Source organism: Vulpes vulpes, chromosome 16 (genome assembly GCF_048418805.1).
Source record: "Vulpes vulpes isolate BD-2025 chromosome 16, VulVul3, whole genome shotgun sequence".
NCBI classification, from domain to species: domain Eukaryota; kingdom Metazoa; phylum Chordata; class Mammalia; order Carnivora; family Canidae; genus Vulpes; species Vulpes vulpes.
In genome coordinates this window covers 73,936,143-73,953,545 of record NC_132795.1, presented here as the reverse complement: position 1 = coordinate 73,953,545, position 17,403 = coordinate 73,936,143, and positions in this window count along the sequence as shown.

The window sequence follows — 17,403 nt, the reverse complement described above, 5'->3', positions numbered from 1 at the left end:
TCCTAAGAAACTGGAGGTCCAAGGGGAAAAGCCATATGCACGATGGCCAGGTGACTGTGGTCTCTCAATCTCTCTGAGCTCTTTCCCCTCCTCTGTAGAGTGCAACCCACCCCCACCCCCCCACCCAGGGCCATTGAGAGGACTGGGGGAGCCCTGAGAAGGTTCCTGGGTTGTTAAGAAGGGCCCCTGGGTCCTCCTGGCTGAGGCAGCAGACAGCTTGTGGAGGGCAAGCACTGTCTCCTCATCTTTGGACTATACCTGAAGGAAGGCTGGGCCCCAAAGGCCCATTGCCACCCGGTGCATGCGTGGCCACTGCCTCTTCCCGAGACCGCCAAGGCAGGGGCCCTGGCCCAGCCCCTCCCCCACTCCCTGGAGGCAGGCAGCTGCTAATGGCTCTCCCCACAAGCTGCTTCATTAAAGATTTGTTCTGTGGAGTTGCAATCAAAATAAACAGACCAGCCTGAAAGCCAGGGAACTGAAAACCAATTAAGAGGGAATGGAGCTGGAAGGAGGGGTGGGGGCGGGAGGGGAAAAGAGGCCGGGGCTTTCCAAAGACTCAGTTCCCATGGCAGCCAGCTTCCAAAATAGTCTGGAAATGAAAAATAATGAAAACCACTGTGGAGAGAGCAAAACGCTCCTGGCAGGAGAGTCCCGACCTCGGCATTGGCTAAATCTCCTTGCTCGTGGCTCCCAGAGGGCACCCCAGTGGGTTGGAGCCCTGGTGACCTGTCCCTCTCCCCTCCTGCCTGGTCCTCTTTCCCTCCCAAGGTGGTGGATGGTTCAGGCCCTGGGCAGGGCCCCGCCAGGGCTTCAAGGTGAGGGAGCCGCATTCCACCCGGCCCCCTGTGGAAACCAGAGACACATCATGGAGGCTGGGAAGGCCCAGGATGAGATTGGAAGGGGAAGTTCAGGCACCCTGAGGCCCCCAGCCCAGTTTCAGAGGGCTTCCTGGAGGAAGCGACGTTCAGAGGGCTAGCTGAAGTAGGAACTAGCCAGGAAATGCACAGAAGGAAGGCGGCTTCAGGAAGAAACCAGAGGAAGTGCAAAGGCCCAGGGAGTAGGGGAGTGGGAGAGAGAAAAACCAGGAGTTCAGTAGGGCTGACAATTACTGAGTTAGGCAGATTTTTGTGCCAAGCTTAGCGCTTTTTTATGCATGGAATCCTGAGAGGCAGGTTGAGACTCGCAGATGTAAAGGTGGTGGAGCTGGGACCCCAACAGAAGTGTGAACCCCGCACCCACCTCCTTCCCCTCTGCCTGGAGCCCCCATTTCCCTGCCCCTTCCTTCACCCTGGCGACAGGGGAGCAGTCATTTCCTAGCCGCATCTCCAAGGAGGCCCTGAAGCCCACCGGGAGGCATCACGGTTTAACCATCTCCAGACCCCCTTGTGGTCTGGTTTCTGTTTCATTGGTGAGGCAACAGGAAAGCTGAGATCCTATTAAGCTGACTTGCAGAGGCCAGAAAGGAAGAACAGCCAAAATTAAGTTAACCCTTGCATTCTCCTTTGTCCACCCCTGCTTCCCGGGCCACAGAAATAAGCGCTGAACATGACCAGCAAGGGAAGCGACACCTCGCCACCCCCACCCCCGAGGGGGGACAGGCTCCCAGGTCCTGAGGGACACGTCCTCTCCAGGCAGGTCTGACACGTTGGGAGCCTCCTGCACAGATGGAACTAACAGTGGGATACGAGGCCGGACCCAGCCTGAGCACCTGCCAAGTGGAAGGGCTCCCAGGTGAGAAGCAGGGCTGTGCTCACTGGACCCGGTTCTTCCAAACGGGAAGGGGCAAGGTGGATGGAGTTCAGCTGCACCAGGATAGCTCTTGGACACCAACTTCTCAATAGTCTCTCTTTCCAAGAAGTCAAGCCAGAGCCCAGTGGGAACCCGCTGGAAACGAGATGCCCCCGAGAAATCAAATGTAGAGCCACTGGCTCCTAACTTAGCATCCCCGAAGGCTCAGACCAGAACAAGGGGAAGGTGGGCCAAGGAAAGAACTCTGGGCTGGCAGTCCAGGGGCCTTAAGCAGGTACCTGTCCTGTCCTCCCGAGGGATCAGTCTAGCTCCACCTCCTGGGAGCTACGTGACTGACTATGGGCTAGTTACTCCTCTCTGAGCCTCAGTCCCTCTGCAGCAAATGGGTTAAGTAATGCTGATCCCATAGGGTCTGTATTAGGGCAAAATAAGATGCCAGAGTGCCTTGAGCAAGCTGGGAAGGAACGAAGAATTCACTAGCATTCTTTTCTCCGCCAGACCTCAGCTGTGCCAGCTATAAAATGGGGTGCCAACTCCCCTAGTTTAGGTGCGTAAAGCACTCAGAGGACTTGCAAAGGCCTCTAAAAGGGTGCAAGAGGTCTCTGGCTGCAGAAGCTGCTGAGAAACTACTCCCTTTCCAGCTCCCACTGTCCTTGGTGTGTCTCTCACCTGCATGGCCTCTTCCCCAGTGGTCTCAAGGGGTTTCTGTGACCACAGAGATAGAAAAACACTTATGGGGCAAGTATAAGAAGCTCACAGCAAAAAAATAAGAAATTAAAATTATTTTGCCCCTCCCCAGCCATTCCCCTGCTTACAGTCGACAGAAATGAAGCCCAGGCACAGAAGGTGATCTGTCTGAATCACAGCTTGTAAGTGCCTGGCTTTGGAATCCCAGGGCTATCCCACTCCAAGGCCCATACTCCTGCCTCTGCCCCATCTCACTCCCCGGTTCAGGGGCAGAATGACTCCTGGGCTCCAGGGGCCTCTATCCAGGGCCAGAGTGAGGAATTTTCAGAGATCTGGTGTGGATCTCCCCTCCTATAGATGCTGAGAGTGTGGTCCCCTCTCTACCAGTAGAAGAAAGGGACACGCTTAATCACCATCAGCTCCTCGCAGGCCTATGCCAGCCTGGAAGGAGCCAACGAGGCAGTGACAAGGGCAGCCTACTGGAGGTGGTGACACTCAGGCCTGGATTTGAATTTGAGTTCAGCTATGTAAACTTGCACAAGATCCCCAACCTCTCTGCTTTTTAGTCCCCTTATCCAGGGGGAAAAGCTTGTCCCATCTCACAGGCAGGCTGCCAGGAGACCCAAAGGAGATAACTGATATGTGCTGAAAACCCTCAAACCTTGTTATCATTAGTAATTAGCACACTCATTATTTGTTTGTGTTTCTAAGCAGCAGATTGGCTAAGTGGGTTAAATTGCTCCTCCCTTCCCACTCCTCAGGCCTCCCCATCCTGTTGACACTAGTCCTTCTTTGTTCACAGACAGTGAAAAGGTGACTTGATGCCCACCCGCCAGAACAGCCCCCCATCCTGGGTGAGCGCCCGCAGAGATACTGAGCATTGACTGTTTATCTCACATGCTGGTTGTGCTGGTCCTGGTACAGAGCAAAGGCAACAAGTGTGGCAGTATTTTTCCCCTTCTGATGCTCGTTAAAAAAAAAAAAAAAAAAAAAACCACACACATCAGATCAAAAGCCACCTGACACTTTTTTGTGGAGCACTCACTGTGTGTCAAGCACTGTGCTTGTCTGTCATGGATAGAATCCTAGGAGACTCACATCACAGCCGCGATGGAGCAGTGACTTCCTGCCTGCCTTCCCTCAGATTTCCACCTTTGATCCGCAAGCCCTCATTTCCACGCAATCCCAGGGAGGGGGAGGACTGCTGGCCTCAAGGTTCCCGTCCTGGGCAGGAAGGAAGGCCTCAGCCATCTGAGAGGACCCAGGGGACCCGGCCCAGTCAGACCAGCTAAAGGGAATGAGGCAGGTACAGAGACCCTAGGCCCAAGGAGAGGCCTTTGCTTGGAAATTTGGGGTGCTGGCCCAGGCAGGGAAGCCCTTCTGTCCAAGAAGGAATGTTTCCCAATGAGCCCCCCAGACCAACACCCCTAAAACTAATGCCAGAGGCTTCCCCAGCAAGGCCTGGGGCTCCATGGGCACACAGGGGGTACCAAATCAAGCTAACCAGGAAACCAGATTAAATGGAGGCTTCCTCCTACATCTGAGGAAAACAGAACCCTCCTGACAGCTGAGCCAGGTCTTGAGGGCGGAGCAGGGAGTCAGAGAGCCCACGACAGCTGAGAGAAGGATGTAGCCCCAGAGGAACCCCTAATCCCGGGGGGCTATAAGGAATCATGTCTCCTCAGCTGTAGGCTCTCCCGTGTTCCCAGGGCTCCACAGAGAGATGTGGTTAGCCACTGGGTTCAAAGGGACACTGTGTTTCTCACGGGTCATCCATTCAACTCTCTGGGCCACCCCCATGAGGCAGAAATCATCACGCCCAGTTAAATCTAAAGGACCTGCAGCTCAGAGAGGTTAAATAACTCAGTCTGGGTCACACAGTGTCCTCATCAGGGTCATTGGGCTGTAAAGAACCTACATACTTTATTGTTTAACAGGATAAAATAACTAACCAGTGATTGTTCCAAGCCTCCCCCTTCCCTTCTCCTGCTACGGGGACTCCAACTGGCCCATGTCTTTGCTTTTCCTTCCCACCCTTGAGAACATCCCCCTGCAAAGTGGTTCTTTGAGACTTTGACAAGCAGAACTGGAAGTAAAATGGAGAAGAGAGGAAGATTTAAGAGGCACTGGGCTAGCACTACGGCAGCTCTGAGGTGGCATTACGGGGAAAGGCAAAAGGATTGTGCCCTGGGGAGGCACAGAGGGTGCTAGAGAAAGAGGGGGTAGGCTAAGGAAGTATCCCCTCTCACAGTTGAGAAATGCAAAAAAAAGAACTGAAGTTATAATGACATAACGTTTGGCTTCCAAACTCTGTTCTTTTGAACTAACACCGCTGAGACTGGACCAAATGAGTCACAGCTTTGTGGGCATTTCACTTGCCAGGGTGGATGAGGGAAGGAATGGGAGCAGGGACGGAGGCAAAGCAGAGACCAGCCTCCTCAAGGCACCTCTGGCTTCCTCAGTGTCACGTTCTCTTCTTCTACTTCTCCTTCTTTTAAAGATTGTATTTATTCATGAGAGACAGAGAGAGAGGCAGAGACATAGGCAGGGGAAGAAGCAGGCTTCCTGTAGGAGCCCAATGCAGGACTCGATCCCAGGACCTTGGTATCACGACCTGAGCCAAAGGCAGATGCTCAACCACTGAGCCACCCAGGTGCCCCTCTTCTTTCTACTCTCCCACTTGCTTTGTTTGCACTTCGGAATTCTTGCTCCTTCATAACTGTGGCTAGCCCGTGGCCTTCCGTGGCTACCCGCAGCATCTCATCTGCCCTCTTCCACAACAATGACAGTTTCTGCTGGAATTCCCACTGCAAACTGTCTCATTGCATTCATGTTTCCTGAGTCAAAAATCATTTCCCCAGCATTAAGTCTCCTTTTGGAAGCTTTCTCTTTAAAGCTTAGCCCTAAGCTGTCCCTGGCCCTTCGCTGTGTTTCACTCTGTGGCTCCATTAACAGGTCAATGGTGTATGAATCTCTGGAACTGCGCACCCATCCTTAAAAAATTCACAAATATAACTGGTTTATTGAAGAGTCTCAATAGGAAATAGACATGAAAATGGTTTTACTCGTTCTCTCTTCCCCTATCTCTACCATGACAAATTCCTTTTCTCCTTGGTTAAAGGCCCCCTTGACTACGTTGTGGTCCAATCCATACTTTTCCATTTTCCTGAGTTTCTAGGACCATCTGGGTTTGTTGATGAGGACTCAGTTATGCTTGTTTGTTTGTTCTCCCTCCTTTCCCAGGAGAGGCCAGAGCAGTGCTTACTTGAGATAGAGAAAGAATCTCATTGAATCTTCACATACTTTTCCCCCACTTCCACCAGGCCTAGCTCATCCCATAGAAAGCAGACAGGAAGAAGGGCAAACATCTTCTAAGCTTGGATGAAGTCCTGTCAGGGGTGGTTGCTGCTGCTCAATATTTGGTTAAACCCAATGACCTTTGGTGCTCTCAGTGGGGCAGCCATCCACAGGCTGGCATCCCCATGGGGTGCAGGTCTGGGTGCCTCAGAAGGCCCTGCAAGGACCAAAGACTGTTGAGTCTAGGGCCTTCTGCTGCTGGTGCCTCTCACTCAGTGGACAGCAGGCTGGTGCAGGGAGGGATAGGAGGAAGGGGAAGGGAGGAGGGCTAATAGCAAGGGGACCCAGGTCCAGCTAGCTACTGATCTAGCATCCTCTCCACCCACAGAAAACACAGGAACCCTGGCCTTATCAAATTGTGGGAGAGCTGTTGCTCCCTCTCCATTCTGCTGGTTGTCTCTAAACCTCCTCTCTCCTGCTCAGGTCTTAGAGGGCACACCAGCAATTCTATCTTCCTATTTCATAGGCCCCTTCCAAATCTAAAAAGCATTTTGCAAGCACCTTCAAAAGATTTAACTTTCTAGAGAGATTTAAATGCGGGCAAATGATCTTTGAACAAGGAAACAGGCATAATAATGCCTTTAGGAATAGCTCTCTTGGCATCCCCCTCCTTAGGCTTTAAGGAAGAGAGAGGGCTGCCTTCCCTTCTCCTTTGGAAGGGAAAGAAGAGCCCCTCTCTTTGGAAGAGCCGCATACTCCTCCATAGGTCACTGACTCTCAGCTCTCCCTTGTCGTTTTATATTGACCAAGGGGGTAGGACTTCCATGCAGGGGTCCAGGCAGGGGCAGGCAGCTCCATTTGTACCCAAGGTGAATGTGCCTGCACAAGATAAGACTCCCAACCATGTGTGCAGGGCAGGTGGATCTGCCCACGGGGCTATGTGCTGAATTCCGATGGCATTTTAAACTGGCAGTCTCATTATTTGTTTCTGTCTAGACAGACAGAATTTGCTTCCATGAGGGGCTGTGGATAACTGATCACATGAAAGTGTCAGACTAGCTGCTGTGTACAACCCAGGGGCAGGTCAGAGTGAATTACTGTGCTTCACAGTACTTTGAAGAAAGGCAGCTTTACTGCTTTCAAGTAGATAAGGTAATGGGAACCAGGTGTGACAAGGAGAGGTCCTTGGGGAACAGCTTCAAGGACTAGCTAAGAATGAATTGTAACCAGCAAAGCGGTTGTTTATATGTGAATGAGTGAGTGTATGTGATTTTATTTATTTATTTTTTAAATATTTATTTATTTATTTATGAGAGAGAGAGAGAGAGAGAGAGAGGCAGAGACACAGGAGGAGGGAGAATCAGGCTCCATGCCGGGAGCCCGACGCGGGACTCGATCCCGGGACTCCAGGACCGCACCCTGGGCCAAAGGCAGACACTAAACCACTGAGCCACCCAGGGATCCCCTGTATGTGATTTTAAATGTCCTGTTTGAATGTTCCTCCCAACATGGTTTTCTCAGTATCTTTCTGTACTTCCATGAGGAAAGATCACCTAAGTCAAGGCTAACTCCCTCCTGGCCATGTCCAAATTACTCCAAATCTCAAGCAAACACCTTCCCACAATCCAAGATGTTTGCCTAAGTGGTAGCTCACGAGGAAGCCAAGACTTCCACATGGAGACAACCTTGATCCTAGTCCCAACCCATTTCAGAGTGAGTATCTCCAGACTTAGGAGCTCAACAATACCAGATGAACTTAGCTGAGCTGAAATACTTGAGGGAGAAAGAGGGAATGCTGAAGACTCCCATATGGAATTGGTTCTGCATCAGATCCAGAAATCAGGTATTGAAATTGTTAATAATTCAGTTTAGTGCCTACCGTGGGAGATGCTTTGAGGAACCAGCCATGTGGTCCAAGAAAATTGAATCTTGTTGGTGAGACGTGATATCCATACTAATAATGGCACAAGGCAAAGTGAAGATATATAACAGGAAGGGAAAGAACAGGATTTCACAGTGGTACAGAAGAAAAAGATTACTTGTAGCCAGAGAACCACAAGAGGCTCTATGAAGGAGAAGATTTTTAAGGGAAGCTTTAAAGCTAATCAAAACAAAACAAAACAAGACAAAATACCAAATAGGCTACATGATAGTAGATACATAAATGAGTACATGTATAATTTGGAGAACACTTTGGCACTTCTATGGCACTTCACCTTCTATGGTTGAAGATATGCATTCTGTCCCCCAGCAATTACACATTCAGGTATATATGGTAAAAAAAAAAAAAAAGGGGGGGGGGGAAGAAGAAAAATAATCTCACACATGAACTAGACATTCAGTGCCATATTCTACATAAAGTCAAAAAATTAGAAATGACCTAAATGTCTAATAGATAAAAGGATGAATAAATTGATAAAATATTTATACAATGGAATATTACACATAGGTTGAAGTGGATGTAATATAGTTTTGTGTATCAGTATAGGAAGATCTAGAAAACTTTGTTCAGAGCATATAAGGAAATTTCTGACCAATCATTAGTTGAGCACTAGGCTGACCAAGCAGACTTCCATGGTTGCATACAGGGAATACACTCTATGGAATTATTATAGAATTAGTCCAGCAGTCACTAAACAAAAAGAAAGAAAGAAAGAAAGAAAGAAAGAAAGAAAGAAAGAAAGAAAAAAGAAAGAAAGAAAGAAAGAAAGAAAGAAAGAAAGAAAGAAAGAAAAAAGAAAGAAAGAAGGAAAGAAGCCAGTACTAGCACAACAATAACAACAATAACCCTTTTAAGGAGAGGAAGAATCTGATTTCCAGACTTATCACATCATATTATCTACATCATAGTCAAACTGTCAAAAGAAAGGAGAAAATCTTGAAAGCAGCAAGAGAAAAATAACTCATCACATACAAAAAACTGTCAATCAAGAATTCTATATCCATTAGGTCTATCCTTCAAAATTGAAGGAGAAATTAAGATATTCCCAGATAAACAAATGCAACAGAAGTCACAATAAATGTATCGCGTAGATTTAGCCAATGTAGCCAGAGATTGTTAAATTGAATGTTTCTAATCTAGCTATATGCTATTTATAAAAGACACACTAAAATATATGGACCCAGAAAAAGTGAGGTAAAAGGATGGAGTTAGATATAACAGGAAAAATAACAATTGAAAGAAAAGTGGTAGAATAATACCAGTATCAGATAAAAGAGACTTTAAGCCAAAAGGCATCATTAGAGATAGAGGGTCAATACATACTAATAAAAGGAAGCTCACCAGGAAGGCATGAAAATCTGTGACATGTAGAAACCTATTAATTTGACTTCAAAATATGTAAAGTTTGACAGAATTACAAAACAGAAACTGACAGTTCCACAATCATAGCAGATTTCTCTGTAACTGAGATATCAAAGAGACATAATTGGAAATCATTTAAATTGACAGTCTAATGACAAATATAGAACCCTTCAACTCTGTCATTGTATTATTCATATTTTTCCCTTGGAACATTTATAAAAACTGACCATGTGTTATGCACAATTTAGAAATTAGAAATCGAAAATAAATAAATAAATAAATAAATAAATAAATAAATAAATAAATAAATAAATAGAAATTGATAGCAAAAGTAACTTTCAAAACATTATTTTGTAAATATATAAACACATCCCTAAATGACCTGTGTGTTAAAGAAATTGTAAGGAAATGGGAAATATTTAGAACCTAACAATAATTAAAATAACAACACCTCTAAGTTTCCTGACGCAGTTACATACGTTAAAGAGAAAAATCCGCTTTCATTTATGGCTTCTGTAAGAAAAGATGTAAAGGTCACAACCTACAAAGAATTCACTGACCAGCTCAAGAGGTTAAGAGAGGTGAAAAACAACAAAGTAAACCCAAATAAAGTAGAAGGAAAGCCAAAAATGAGGACAGAGACTTATGAAATAGAAAATGGGCGTAAGAAGCATTCATAAAACCAAAAACTGTTTCCTTGAAAAGACTGATAAAGTAGGTAAATCTCTGGCAAAGTTGATCGATGCAAAAAAAGTGAAGGTATGGGGGCATCTGGGTGGCTCAGTCGGTTAAGCGTCTGCCTGGGGAACCCTGGGTGGCGCAGCGGTTTAGCGCCTGTCTTTGGCCCAGGGCGCGATCCTGGAGGCCCAGGATCGAATCCCACGTCGGGCTCCCGGTGCATGGAGCCTGCTTCTCCCTCTGCCTGTGTCTCTGCCTCTCTCTCTCTCTCTGTGTGTGACTATCATAAATAAAAAAAAAAAAAAAAAAAAAAAAAGTGTCTGCCTGTAGCTCAGGTTGTCATCTGAGGTCCTAGGTAAGAGCGCCCCCGCCGGCGGGGGGGGGGGGGGGGGCTGCTTCTTCCTCTCCCTCTGCCTGCTGCTCCCCCTGATGGTGCTTTCTCTCTGTGTGTCAAATAAAAAATAATAATAATAATAATAATAATAAAATCTTTTTAAAAAATAAGCAAAGGCACAAATGAACCCTCGTAGAACCGAGCTGCCACACCAGCGGTGGGCCCCGTACCCACTACCTTACGTAGTGACGTGGTAGAAGAGATAGCCTTCTGTCTTATTTAAGCCGTTGTCGCTTTGGGTGTCTGTTTCTCAGAGCAGAAACGATTCCTAAGCAATTCAGAGGGCTACGCGGGGTCTGGTCATCCCAACTAGGCCAGGCAGGATGGAGACGGTGGGGGACAGCGAGGACAGCCTGTACCCGGGGTCATCAGGTGAATCCGTCTCTGAGAAGCAAAGGTGACAGGTGAGGTCCCGGCCAGGCCGGGCTGAGGTGGCAGCTCGGACAGCGGCCGGCAGGACAAGCGAGCGGGGACCACAACAAGCGCCATGACTACTTTCAACAGCGTCCCGACTTTCCAGGTGGGCTCATCCCAGGGCTGCCTCGCGGAGGGAGGCCGGAGCCACTGCGGCAGGTCTGGTTGCTCCGGGACAAGGGATGTGGACTCTGGCTTGTGTTTGCAAGTCCCAGGAAGCCCACCTCGAACTGGTTTAAACGATAAAAACAATGTATCCCCTCATTTAGCTTAGCTCGATCCCATGGCTCCAACTGTCCTTCCAGAGAGGCACAACTTAGGCCCCGCACGGTGTGAAGCTACCCGTCCCTCCAGCAGCTCCACAGTCTTCTCTGCAGACGCCTCGGCTCACTCCAGGCCACCCCGGAAGAAAAAGGGCTACTTCCGCCCGCGCTCCTTTACAAGGCTAGCGTGTCGTGTTCTCTCATTGGTCAAAACTAGGTCACGTGCTTGTCTCTCTGCCAATCAGCGTGCTGGTTGACTTCAGCCAATCAGGACTCACCTCTGGAGCTGCGGTTAAATTAAGCTGGACAAGGTGCAGAGCGTCGTTCTCGCCTGGTAGATCGTAGAGGGTGTTAAGACCCTTGGCCTGTAGTGCTTTCAGGCAACACATAAAATTAGTGTTCACGCTCATGGCATTTGGTCAGTGGGGGCCATGAATGGCTGTTAGCACTAATACCGAAAACCAGGGCTCCGTTCCTACCCTTGGGGTGAGGAATTTGGGCTGAGGCTAGTTCCTGAGAAAGGGGAGTATCAACACAAAACTCGACCCCCTAGCCCTGGGAGGTAGACTGAGGCAGCATGTCCATAATACAGCTGAAAACACAGGGACCCAAGGAGGCCTAGTTCTTCCTAATCACCCAGAAACTCCCAAGGACAAAGAAAAGGTGACTGTGCCCAACCATGACTTTCCTAGGGGGACCCCTCCCCCATTTTGTGACCTTCCCTGGGATCGTACCTAGGCCCCTGGGGTGGGACTGTCCCATTAAATGGCATTGGAAGTAAGAGGAGCAAGGAGGTTGCAGAGCTTCCCTCAGGCTTGGCTCCTGGTGGGTGACGGTGAGAGGGTCATATGCCCTGACAGGCCTTTACCCAAGGAGAAAAATCTTTCTAATAGCCCAGAAGAATGCCCTAATCTGACATCTCGTTTAGCAGATTATTGGGCCTGGCTTTGATCTCTGCTGGGCATAATGAGTGCGCCTCTCAGGCCAATCAGCAGTCATTAATTAGCAGAACGGTCAGCAGCTGGGCCTGCCCAGGAGTTGGGGGGGCTGCTCTTGCATTGGGAAAGTGCGATGTTTGTGAGCAAGTCAGACCAGTGTGAAGCTGTGGGATGTATCAGGGTCACCGGGACCGTTCCTGGGGTCTCTCTGGGAAAGTGCCCTAAGCTGGGCCTTCACATGGCACATGTGACACACAATGCCACCCAGGGACTGGGCAGTGAGCGATGGCCTCCACTCCCTGCAACACCTCACCTGATAGCGAAGATACAGCACAGCAGAGTGTGTGACACCACGACACGCATCACGACCTACAGGCAGAACACAGAGACCACCTGGTCTCCCCCAAGGCCAAAGGCTCTCTCTCTGACTTACTGGCTCTTGACTTCCTTTTCTCCTTTTTCTTGGGCCTACATGGCCCTTAGAGCCCCTGGGAGCAAAAGAGAGTAGGTATTGGGTCCTCGGTTTTAGCATCTCTAACAGCAATGGGACCAGCCTCACATTCCTACCTTAGGGTTGAGGTTTCAACAGAGACATGACCAAGGACACAGATGAGAAATTGCACCTGTTTTCCTGGGTCAGAGGGGTCAGAGGCAGTGTCAGGTGGACAAATCTAGAGACTTAGTGCAGAAAGAGCTGGATTCCTATGCTATCCTCTGCCCCTCACTAAGTAGCCATGTGACCTTGAAGTAAGTCCCCTTAATTTCTTTTGATAGTAGTATTGTCCTTTGCATGACTCAAGGTTATTTTCCACATAGTGATTGCAACATGAACTGTCCTTACATTTTGTAAAACACCAAAATGCTGAGTTAATGCGTGTATTTTAAGTGTCCAAACTTACTAATACATTTTGAAATCAGCGAAACCAAAATTGAATTTATCTTCATTTCAAAAATCAATGAACAGATAAAATGTTAAGTGAAACATTTCTAAAAAAAAAAAAAAAAAAAAAAAGTGAAACATTTCTAGAAATATAAACATAAAACTTAATATGTCAGAACAAATCATTAGGAGACAAAATATTTTTAGTTATTCAAATAATTATTCACAAGACGTATTCAAAAGATAATAGGAAAATGTAACTGAAAAATATTATTTGATCTTATCTAGTACAACCCTAAAAAAAATTAAAAGTGTCCTTGTTATATCATTAACAATTGTACATTAACAATTTGTGTGCAAATTTTTCCCATAAGTTCTTTCTGACTCTATACCATTTGGGGCAACAGCACAGAGAAAGTTATAAACTAATAGCAAATACGTTCTTTTTACACCATCTTTTTTCTGGGGGCGGAAAATCTATCTCTTGTTTAATAAGTTGAGAAAAGCTTTTCAAATTTTTTTCTGGCAGAAATGGGCGGGGAATGAGACCTTTTAATTGATAGTAAGCATTTATTTTTTGTTTGTTTTTGTTTGTTTGAATAAAAGCTTTCTTTACTCTCACCAGGGACCAATGGAGACTGCCACACCAATGGTTGTGTCCACTTCAATGCTCTTATGGGGGATCCCTGGGTGGTGCAGCGGTTCGGCGCCTGCCTTTGGCCCAGGGCGCGATCCTGGAGACCCGGGATCGAATCCCACATCGGGCTCCCGGTGCATGGAGCCTGCTTCTCCCTCTGCCTGTGTCTCTGCCTCTCTCTCTCTCTATGTGACTATCATAAATAAATTAAAAAAAAAACATTCAATGCTCTTGTGTTCTTTGAACTAGAACTAGAGCTTCCTAGAAGGTTTGCTATGTTGATTAGCATTTTCTTTCTCCTCTTGAGAAGTATGGAAACACACACACAGCTTTCTAAATGAGCGTCCCTTTGTTCTATTTGGAATTTTAATGTAGCATGTAACTTTCTGGATGGTTTCAAAACATAACTTAGTCTGATTTTAGATTTTTTAAAATATGAACTAATGGTATTACACTTAACACTGTGGATGTGTTAGATTTTAAAAAACACAGAGAGACTAAGAAAAACTGGCTTTGCAATGACTTGTTCTAGATTAGGTGCTTTCTAAACCTTTTCTGCCGTGGGGACCCTCCACTGCGGGACTGGAATATAGAAAACCAGCAAAAACAGGTGTTTTTGAACGAAATGAGTGGAAGGGCCCAGAGTCCTGCTCTCCTCCTCCCTTACAGGCCCCCACCTTCCCTGCCCACAGACACACTCAGGCACATTAACACCGTAGGGGGTGATGCCGGGAAGGCTCTGGTGGAGAGGAACTCAACATTCCAGGTTAACTCCGCTGCTTTCCAGCTCTGAACTTCAACGAGGTCAGGCATGTCTTGGCTCAGTCACTCTGGCTGGAGGGCTGATGCCAACCTCCCCAAGACCTCTCGGTTCCTCCTGGTTTCCAGGGTTAGGGTTCCGATTTCATGAGAATTGTAGCTCTCATCCATCCTCACCACATCACCCCTCCTCTTTCCTAATCAGCACTGATCACTCCTCACCCTTGGACCCCACCTGCTGCAGCTCCCCAGGCCCCATCTGTGGCGGAGATGTCCCTAAGAAGGACGCATCCATGGACATGCAGGCACTATCTACAAGTCCGCAAGGGGGTTCCTGGAGCTTATGACTCGGAGATGAGAGAAAGTCCTGCCTGGCTCCCTGCCTCTCCTCTGGTGCATTTATTAATTTGTTCAATTCATCCATCTGCTAAAGGTTTATTAAGCACCACTGTATGCCACTGTGTTAGGTTCTGAGGATACAGTAGTGAGCAAGACTAACAAGATCCCTGTCCCTGGGGCACCTGCATGGCTCAGTGGTTGAGTGTCTGCCTTTGGCTCAGTATGTGATCCTGGAGTCCTGGGATTGAGTCCCAAATCAGGCTCCCCAGGGATTTTATTTATAAATAAATAAAATCTTTTTAAAAATCCCTGTCCTCTAGGAGCTTGTAGTGTAGAAGGAGAGATGACCAGGATAAAATAATCACTCAGTCGAACTTGATGACAATGGTGTAAAAACACCCTTCCTTTCTCTGTGTATTGCCCTCCTGTACTGCCCATAGACACACAAGAAGTGAGATCTAATAGCCTTTAGGATACCCTCTCTTACCTTCTGGAAGTTCTGACGGCCCAAGGGGCCTTGCAAAAGAACCTAGCTGTCTGAGCAAGGTCCTCTGGGGCCACAGGGAGCATGTGGGCAGTAGCCAAGTTCAGTAGGCCCCTCCCTAGCCCTGCCTCTCTGACTCAAGGCACCCTCAGGGTAATCTCGCGGCAATTTCCTTTCCCTCATCCCATCCCACAGACAAATGGTGACAGCACCGGGGGGATCCAAGTTTTGTGGGGCCAGAAGCTTAGCCAATTTAGGGGGGGCTCTTTAAGAAGCCAAACATAAAATTACAAAACTAGGTTAAAAAGTGAACATTTACAGGGCACCTGGGTAGCTCAGTCGGTTAAGTGTCCAACTCTTGATTTTAGCTCAGGTCATGATCTTAGGGTTGTAGGATTGAACCCTGAGTCAGGCTCTACACTGGGCATGGAGCCTGCTTGGGATTCTCTCTCTCCCTCTCCCTCTGTCCCTCCCCATCTCTCTCTCTCTTAAAAAAAAAAAAAATGAACATTTGTTTCTTTAAAATGGTTTCTTTTCATTCTTTTCTAGAAGCCACATCAACTCATCCATTTTTAAAAGGTGACAAACACACACCAGAAGAATAATATTTTAATAAACGAACTCACTGACAATCCTTTACAATATGCTTTATATTTTTTGGCTGCAAGTTCTGTGACCGCCTTACCATATGCCAGTGATTTCACGCCATTCTCCGTGAGGAGCACAGAACGGCCTTTCCTCTACCATGGCTGAGTAAAATATGTGCTTTGTCATGAAGAGTTCAGAAAAGTTTATTTCGGCTTCACCACCGATGTCGTGTGAATTTTTAAGAGGGTTGTCCGTTGGGGGTAAACCCTTAACAGGTTTCGTATGAGTTATTAGATTAAAAAGAACTTCCCACGGACTTGCTTCTGGCTTCAGACCCCTCAAATCTTGTTTCTCTACCACCCCCCACACGCTTCCCATCCTGGGGGCCAGAGGACCCGCTCAGGCTGCTTCACACCAGGTGGGTCCACACCCTGGGTTGTGTGAGGGCTTCTGGAAGCCATTCCTCCTCAAATAACCCTAATGTTACACAGAAGTGACCAAAGGCCTCCTTCACGAATATCACACCCATGTGGACCGCATTCTCACCAATACATCCCATTCGCCTGTGCCACACGCATCCCCGACTCAAGTTTTCCTAAGCTGGGTCCCCAAGAGGCCGCCAGTTATTCCACTACCATCTGACAGGAGAGAACATGTGACAGGGAGGAAATCGGGATGAAAAGAAACAGCAGCTTCAAATGATTGCGGTCAAAATAACGTGCTTTTGCAACTTGTGCAAAAACATGAGACCACTCGAAAGCGTTGCCAGGGCCCCTCCCGAGGCCTTAGAGGGACCCACAGAGGTGAGGGCCCAGTGAGCTCTGTGCAGGGGCACAGCCCTCAGAGATGAAAGAGGCAGTAGAGTAATTGCTCAGGCGGGGGCCTCAGGGCTGCGGCCTCTGGCACAATTATCTTAACAAGTTAAATGAGCCCCAGATAAACCTGTACCTAATAAACTGGGCTGCCTGAGCCTAAAGCCCTCATGATGAAGGGGGATTTCAGAGCCCCAAGGCCGGGTCATCAGAGGTGGTTTTCTCCACTCCAGGCCACAGGCCAAGGCAGGGCCTGAGTGTCACATCTCACAAACCCCCTTGAGTACCCACACTGACTCACATACCCAGACCCACCCTTGCCCCCCCAAAGCCCTCTCATGCCCACCACCTCATCTGACAAAAACACCAACCCCCACAAGAGCCATTCCCAAACACAGGACCAAGGTCTCCAAGCACCTAAGCAGGGGAGGCGCCCTCTTTGCAGGGGTGGGGTGGGTGGAGCAGGCGAGGAAATGGGAGGCCCTCGCCTATTCGCCACTGGCAGGGTGGGAGGCACGTGGGGAGCGCTGGCCAATACCGTTCTTTTTTTTTAACCTTATTGAGGAATAATTGACAACCATAACTGTATATAGTCAAGGTGTACAGTGTGATGATGTGATACACACACCTTGTAGAGCCAGAACCAAGACCAAGATAATTTTTATTAATATTTTATTTATTTATTCATGAGAGACACATGGAGAGAGAGGGAGAGAGAAGGGCAGAGACACAGAGGGAGAAGCAGGCTCCATGCAGGGAGCCTGATGTGGGACTCGATCCCAGGACTCCAGGATCATGCCCTGGACCGAAGGCAGGCCCCAAACTGCTGAGCCACCCAGGGATCCCCAAGACCAAGATAATTAATACATCTATCGCCACACACAGTTAAGAGACCTGTGTGCTCAGGTGGTAAGAACACTTAGATCTACTCTAACTTTCCAGTCTGCAAAACTGTATTGTTAACTACAGTCACCTTGCTGTATGTTAGAGCCTCAGAACTTACTCTTCTTATAACTGAAGATGTGTTCCCTTTGACATACATCTGCTCCCCATTTCCCCCTCCTCCCAACAGAATGACAGCCACCATCGTATTCTGATTCTATGAAATCCTGCCTTTCTTCTTCACCAGCGCACGCCCACACCAGGGGGTTCAAGGCTCTGCAGATCTTGAATGCTCTCT